Here is a 7,454-nt window from a genome sequence, read left to right as displayed (position 1 = left end):
ACAATATATACAGTAAATATAAAAAAATAATAACAGAGTTGATTACTGATGTGATCAAACATATTAGTCATGTCAATATATGTAAATGAGGTGAATTTACTTATTAAAGGGATGCCTGGGTGGCTCAGCAGTTGAGCATTTGCCTTTGGCTCAGGGTGTGATCTCGGGTGTAGGGATCGAGTCCCATATCGGTCTCCCTGTGAGGACCCTGCTTCTCCCTCTGTCTGTGTCTCTGCCTCTTTCTCTCTGCTTGTCATGAATAATAACATCGTTTTTAAAATGTACTTATTAAAGAGATTTTCAGACTGATTCACAAGGTAAAACCCAACTCTACTATATACTATCAACATCCTGAAGGGGTTCAAGGAATGTCAAAAATAAAGAGATGGACAAAGTTTTACCAGGCAAATATAAAAAATAAAAGTGCAGGGTTCCCCGGAATCCTCGCAACCCCGCGGGCATGTCTGAGGCTGAGTTTGACAAAGCTGCTGAGGACTCTAAGCACCTCAAGACCGAGCCAGCAGACAATGAGATGCCATTCACCTACAGTCATTATGAACAAGCAACTGTGGATGACACAAGCACAGAGCAGCCTGGGCTGCTGGATCTCAAAGGCAAGGCCAAGTGGGAGGCCTGAAATCAGCTGAAAGGGATTTCCACCCAAGATGCCATGAAAGCTTACATCAACAAAGCAGAAGATCTAAAGAACGAGTATGGAATATAAGGGGCTGGATTTGGCTGCCAGCAGTGCATTTCATCTAACCTGCCATAATGTCTTGTTTTCCTAATACTGTGGATGACCTGAAATAATGAAAATAACCTGTTAACCTAGAATCCTGAAGACCCTACAGGATATGGCTCTAACAGAGTAGGAACTGAAATGGTTAGTGACCTTCACTGAGTATTTTTTATCTGTAGATCGAAAGTGTATTTGTTACTTTAGGGAGACTTGGGTGGCTTGGTCAGTTGGGCGTCTGCCTTCGGCTCAGGTCATGAATCCAGGGTCCTGGAATCGAGCCCCACATCAAGCTCCCTGCTCATTGGGAAGGCTGCTTCTCTTTTTCTCTCTCCCTCTGCCCCTCATTCTTTCTTGTTCTCTCTCTCTCTCTCAAATAAATAAATAAAATCTTTTTTTTAAGTGCATTTGTTACTTTAAATAAATAAATGCAAGGTTGACATCTTGATATTGGACAAGGTATAAATCATCACAAAAAGCATAAAATGAAACAAGGAAAGATAATGTTAAAATGATAAAGGTCATAATTCATAACAAAGATAATATTCTTAAATAACTGTGAATATAACCACCACATTTATATAACAGAAACTCCCAGAAATGTCAGGAGAAACAGTCAAAAACAAAATAATATGATAGGACTTTAACATATCATTTCCAGATCAAGAAAATCAAGTGGATGAAAACCAAGGAAGGATATAAGACACTCCTCATACCATGAATAAAGTTGATCTTACAAATCTATATTGAATTTTACCATCAATAATAATTTACACACCTTCTTCTCAATGGCATATGGAACATTCACATAAACTTAGCATATATTATATCACATAGAAATCCTCATTTTCATAATATAGAAATAATTCAAATAGCATTCTCTGATCAGAGCACAATATTAATAGAAATTAACAAGAAGTTAATTTCTAAAGTGTCTTTTCCAGCTGAAAATGTAAACTTTCTACTGAACAACTCTTCAGTAAAAGGAAAATGCTAAATTAAATTTCAGTATTTCTTTTAAAAATAATGGTAATAAAAACAGACTGTATGGGATATCATTAAAGCTGTGATTAAAGAGAAATTCATAGCCTTAAGCGCTTAACATCAATAAAAATGAAAGAATAACAACAAATGAATTAAAACCCCAACCTGAAATCCTGTGAAAAAACAAACATATAAACATTGTAAAGCACAAGAAAGGAAATGGCAAAAAAGAAAAAAAGGAGAAATTAATTATTAGAAAAATATTAGAATTAATAAATTAAAATGCTGGTTCCTGGGGGGTAGAAATCATTTGGTGACTTATTCAGGGGGAAAAGGGAGAAGCATAAATATGCACAATAATAAATAATCCTTGGAAAATAATGAATTAAAACACAGAAAACACTATTTTATACAACTCTATGAAAATAATACAGAGATGAAATAGCAATTTTCCAGTAAGTTTAATTGATCAAAACTGATACCACTCAAAATAGGTGGCTTAAGTAGACTAATTTCCATAGGAAAAAATAAAGAAAAATTATCAAAATCCTACCCCCCTTAAAAAGGCAACAGGCCCAGATGGCTTCACAAGAGAATTCTACAAAACCTCCAAACACCAGATGATTCTAATTATTCTTAAAGCATTCCAGAACATAGAAAAGGAAAGAATACTTCCAAACATTTTTTATAAAGCAAGTAGAACATTGCTAATTAAACCTAATGAAGAGGATACCAGAAAAGCACAGTTAAATTCCTCATGGCCACAAATGCGAGATTGTCCTTTCCCAGCCCCAAGGCTTGGGGAAGGGAAAAGTATGGAGGGGCCTGAGGTCAGCTGCCCACAAGCACCAGGTACCTACACTCCCCCTTGTTCTGCTGGGGATACCCGAGCAGCTTTCAGTCACTGCAGGCACAGGGCCTGGCATTGCAAATCCCAAAGGAAATGAAGGGAAAAGTTTCTATTTTAGCCTCCTACAACCAGGCTGAGTGGCCTCCTGCAGAGGCCAGAGCTACCATCCTGTGTGAGTTCAAAACAGCAACTTCTCCCCCATCCCTCAACTCAGGGCTTGCCTAAAGTTTGTTTTTCTCTCCTTCTTCTGGGATGGATTTGGAAAATGGAGAGGGGAAGAGCCAGGAGTCCTACTGGGTCCACCTCTTGAGTGGAACTGGAACTTCATCAGAGAGAGGATATTTGATTAGTTTGACTAAAACTCAGATTTTCCTTTAAAGGAGTTGTGGAAAATAAAGTTAGAGAGTTATTTCAAAATCATGAAGGTGGTCAATGACTTGATTTGGGCTTTACACTAGATTTGGTAGATCCCTGAATGTTTTCCAGCAAAGGAAGACTTTTTTTAAAATAGTGTTATAGAAAGATCTAATGATAATCATTCGGGGGGATGTTGCAGCATTCTAGAGTCTCTTCCTAGTCAAAGTCCAGGCTTCAAGCCCACAGCATCAGCATCATGGGGAACTTGTTACATTGCAAACTCTCAGGCCTATGGGGTCAGAGCCTGCATTTTAATAAAATATTCAGGAAATTTAGGTGTACTTTAAAGTATGAGAAGCAGTGTTCTAGAGATCATAAAATACCACCTGAAAAAAGAAGGGACGGATGCAGGAGAAATAGTACTTCAAAAAAATGACCGAGATCAAAGAAGATAGGGCACCTGGGTGGCTCAGTGGTTGAGCATCTGCCTTCGGCCCAGCGTGTGATCCGGGGTGCTGGGATAGAGTCCCTCATTCTGCTCCCCTCAGGGAGCCTGCTTCTCCCTCTGCCTATGTCTCTGCCTCTCTCTCTGTGTCTCTCATGAATAAATAAATCAAATCTTAAAAAAAATAAAATAAAAGATCAGAGAAGATAATAAGGTTTCAAGGTTGGGTCACAGTTGAGTGTATGAATCCCGGCCCCAAGAGCAAATTCATAAAGACTTAGACTGTAGTTAATGGGTTACAGCTGCATCTCTGCTTCTTGTCAAAATAATTTAAATTGTTAAATCATAGTAATATTTCAATTTGGAAAAAATCAATAGAAATCCTGCTATTATTCCTTTAACTCTCGAAGATTTTACGTGGCTTATGTTTTTAATGAAGCTATCCATCTGATTTTCCATTTTCTCTCTTACAGTGTGGTAGATTTAGAGTCTTCCCCCAAAGTTCCCTTTGTCACCAACCTGGGCATTCTTCCAAGCCCAAAGATAGTAGTGAAAATTATAGGCTCTTCCTACATACTTTTCTTTTTTAAGCAACTAGAATGGGTTCCATATTAGCAAGCCTCAATCTTTCCCTATTTGTAGTTTTTTTTTTTGAATCCTTTTTTTTAAGCACCTCCACAGTCCTGATCAAAACACAAAACCTTCAAAAGAAGCTAAGTTCAACAGTGTGCAATTAACGGTGTTGGTTTATGCAGTTTATATAATTTCTTACTGAATATGCATGCAGTTTTATAAATATCATAAGAGAACTATAGAAACGTGAAAGCATCTTAGGCAGTCAAGTGTGGAAAAAGCTATTCATTAATACAGAATGCTGTCAATTTGGTTAATAGGATATAATTAATATAAAAATAGAAATAATAATTATGATGAAAGCTGGGTCCCTCTCTGCGACACAAATGAACCCTCAGAATGTTTTACCTCCATGTTAAAGTTAAAATTAAGAAAATTTAGTTGATCTCAGTAATATCCTGGTTCACTCTCAACAACAGAAAACTTACCTACAGGCATGTTTAATAATTAAATATAAGATTATATACTGAATAGTAATAGGGGAAAAAACAGTTTTTAGAAGTGTCTCAGCATTTTTAATGCCCTTCGGGAGACAGAAAAATTTTTTGGAACCTAGTAATTTTTGTTTCAATAATCACAAATTTTCTTCCTTTGGAATGTTAAGCTTGCTCCTAAAATGTCTTCTCTTTTTTCTTTTTTAATTCAGCATAGAAAGCTTTAATATGAAAGGTGATTTCCTCTCTTAAAAAGAACTACAATTAAAAGTTTCTTATGTATTCTTCCAGAATTTTTTTCTATGCTTAGACCAGTGTCTACATAAAATGTCCATTTTTTCTCTGAAACTCACTAGCACTTCCACATTCCTCTTATGCCTCCCATATCTGCACCTCTTTTGTTTCTCATTTTGTGCTCATGATCTACAACAAGCATATTTTCATATATCTCTCTGATTAAAAGCTTAATTTCCAGTATTTCCAATTTCAAAAAACTCAAAAATAGGGGCATTAATAGTGTTCAAGAACTCTGCTAGTCTCTGTAATTCTACATAATTAATTTTATCACTTGTCTAAACAAAGTAAGATACATGAGGATACATGATCTTTTCTTTCTGAGAAGCTAAGATGCACAAACTCCTTCCTTATTCCTTGTTCATAAATTTTTCTCAAAAGCATATCCATGCACATTCTGTTGGGATTTGCTGCTTCAGAGCAATTATGTAGACTCTACATGGAATAGGTCACTTTCCCTTATGCTGATTGTTCAGGCTTTACATTGCTTTTTAGACTACATTAATGTCTTTACTTAAAAAAATTATTTGCTGTATGATATTAAGGAGATCGACACTATCAATACAAACATTTGTTATTAGAACTGTAATACTCTTACAGAATGATTGTGACTCTACAGGAGATGGTTTTGAAATTACAGTTAAACAGTTGTTACCAATAGACTTTGCTCCTGAATTATGCAAAATGATCAACTTCATCATATAAAAATCTCAGTGGATTCCAGAAGTTTTAATTGGTCAAGGCAAAGAAAGAAATAAACAAGGCAACATATTCTGGATGGGAGTCCTGGGACTTGCCTGTAAGGTAATTAATTTTCAATTAAACAGAAAGTAGAAGAAATGGAATTGAAATCCAACTGGATGACTAGGGGAAAGGATTCAAAGCATACATATATGTTGACAAATGCTATGAACTTGGAGAATGAGCAGGTCATTTCTTGTGGTTGGTGATGTGGATATTTCATAAATGAATAAATAAATAACTCTTAAGCTCAGTAGAATGGATCTAACTAGGAGCCACAACCACTCTCTACTCTAATCCCAAATGAGGTACTACTCTCTGCAACTCTGTGCTTATTATGAAATATGTATGGATGTAGCCTCGTATTCAAACCACCTAAAACTTTCCCTTTTATTTCCTTGGTTCGTTTTAAAGATTTTGTTTCTGTAAAGAAAATTATGGTGGTGTGAACTGTCTTTATGTGGGTAGTTCTCATTCATGTTTCCTACAAAATTGCTTTGAGAAAATGGTCTAAGGCTTAGCGCTTTCTGAGGAAAAATAAACGTGCCCCTTTTCAATTATGCCCTATATGTGTTTTCAGGGCAGAGTGAAATTTGAAAAAAATTTCAATTCTAGCAAATGTAATATCCCTTCACATTTTTTTAGCGCATTAACACAATTATATTAAAATAAATTGCATTTTGAAATCTTAAAATCAGGTAATCTGCTTGTTAAACTATTCCATGCAACAGAGATAGTGAGTTCCTCTGAATTATTTTATGAAGATATGATAATCCAAATTTTAAAATCCTGATAAAATAGTTTTTAAATGTGTAGATCAAGGTCTCTTCTAAATTTGGATGCAAAATTATAAATGAGGCAATAACAAGTCAATTCAACACTATGTTAAAAGACTTAAATGTGATGATAAAGTAGACTTTCTATTGGTACTAAGAGTATTGTTCATAATTGGAATATATAACAGCACATACACCAATATAAGCAAAAAAGCATATGACCTTCAGATTAGCAATAATTAAAAAAAAGTAACCCCAGTGCTGGCAAGGATGCAGGGAAATAGATACTATTCACATCAAAACTGAGAGTTTAAATTACCACAGACATTTTAGGAAGAAATAATAAGTTATCTATTAAATGTAAAACTTCACATGCTTTTGAACCAGAAATCCTATTTTTAATGTAGTTGACAAAAGATAGCATCATCATAGTGGTATTTCTATAGTGATGTTTATTGTAGTGGTATTTATAGTGATACAAATAAAAACTGAACAATCAGCCTTCTGACACCAGCCCAGTCAGAAAAGATACCAGCCACCCAGCTGTAAACATCTGTTGGAAACTGAGAAATATTAGCCCTTCATAAAGCTTAATTTTGTTGGCACATTATACCTTCAAATTCAAATATTTTAGGCTCCTGGGTGGCTCAGTCGGTTAAGTGTCTGCCTTTGGCTCCGGTCATGATCCTGATGATCCTGGGGCCCACCCATCAGGCTCAACAGGGATGCTGCTTCTCCCTCCTCCCACCCCCTCCTCTCACTCCCTCCTCTCACATACTTTCTCTGGCTCTCTCTCTATCAAATAAATAGATAAAAATCTTAAAAAAAAAAAGAATTCAAATATTCAAACATTTTACCTGAAAATCTTACCTACTAAATCTAACCTTACTAAATCCAATATCTCATTAATGAATCACTTTTTTTTATTAATCAGTTTTGACAAATGATTTGGTTGTCACTAGGGGTCTAGCTGCTAATGGATATGGCATCATGATATTTATTTAACAAAAATAATACTAAGAGTAGAATTTTTTTTAATTTTTATTTATTTATGATAGTCACCCAGAGAGAGAGAGAGAGAGAGAGGCAGAGACACAGGCAGAGGGAGAAGCAGGCTCCATGCACCAGGAGCCCGACGTGGGATTCGATCCCGGGTCTCCAGGATCACGCCCTGGGCCAAAGGCAGGCGCCAAACCGCTGCGCC

General features: G+C 35.9%; 1 pseudogene; it reads left to right on the top strand.

Annotated features, from left to right (window-relative positions):
* The first annotated feature begins 460 nt into the window (after positions 1-460).
* Positions 461-724, top strand: LOC121501359 (annotated as a pseudogene).
* The last annotated feature ends 6,730 nt before the right edge of the window (positions 725-7,454 follow it).

Source organism: Vulpes lagopus, chromosome 11, assembly GCF_018345385.1.
Source record: "Vulpes lagopus strain Blue_001 chromosome 11, ASM1834538v1, whole genome shotgun sequence".
Lineage (NCBI taxonomy): Eukaryota > Metazoa > Chordata > Mammalia > Carnivora > Canidae > Vulpes > Vulpes lagopus.
This window is presented reverse-complemented; position numbering and strand designations above follow the sequence as displayed.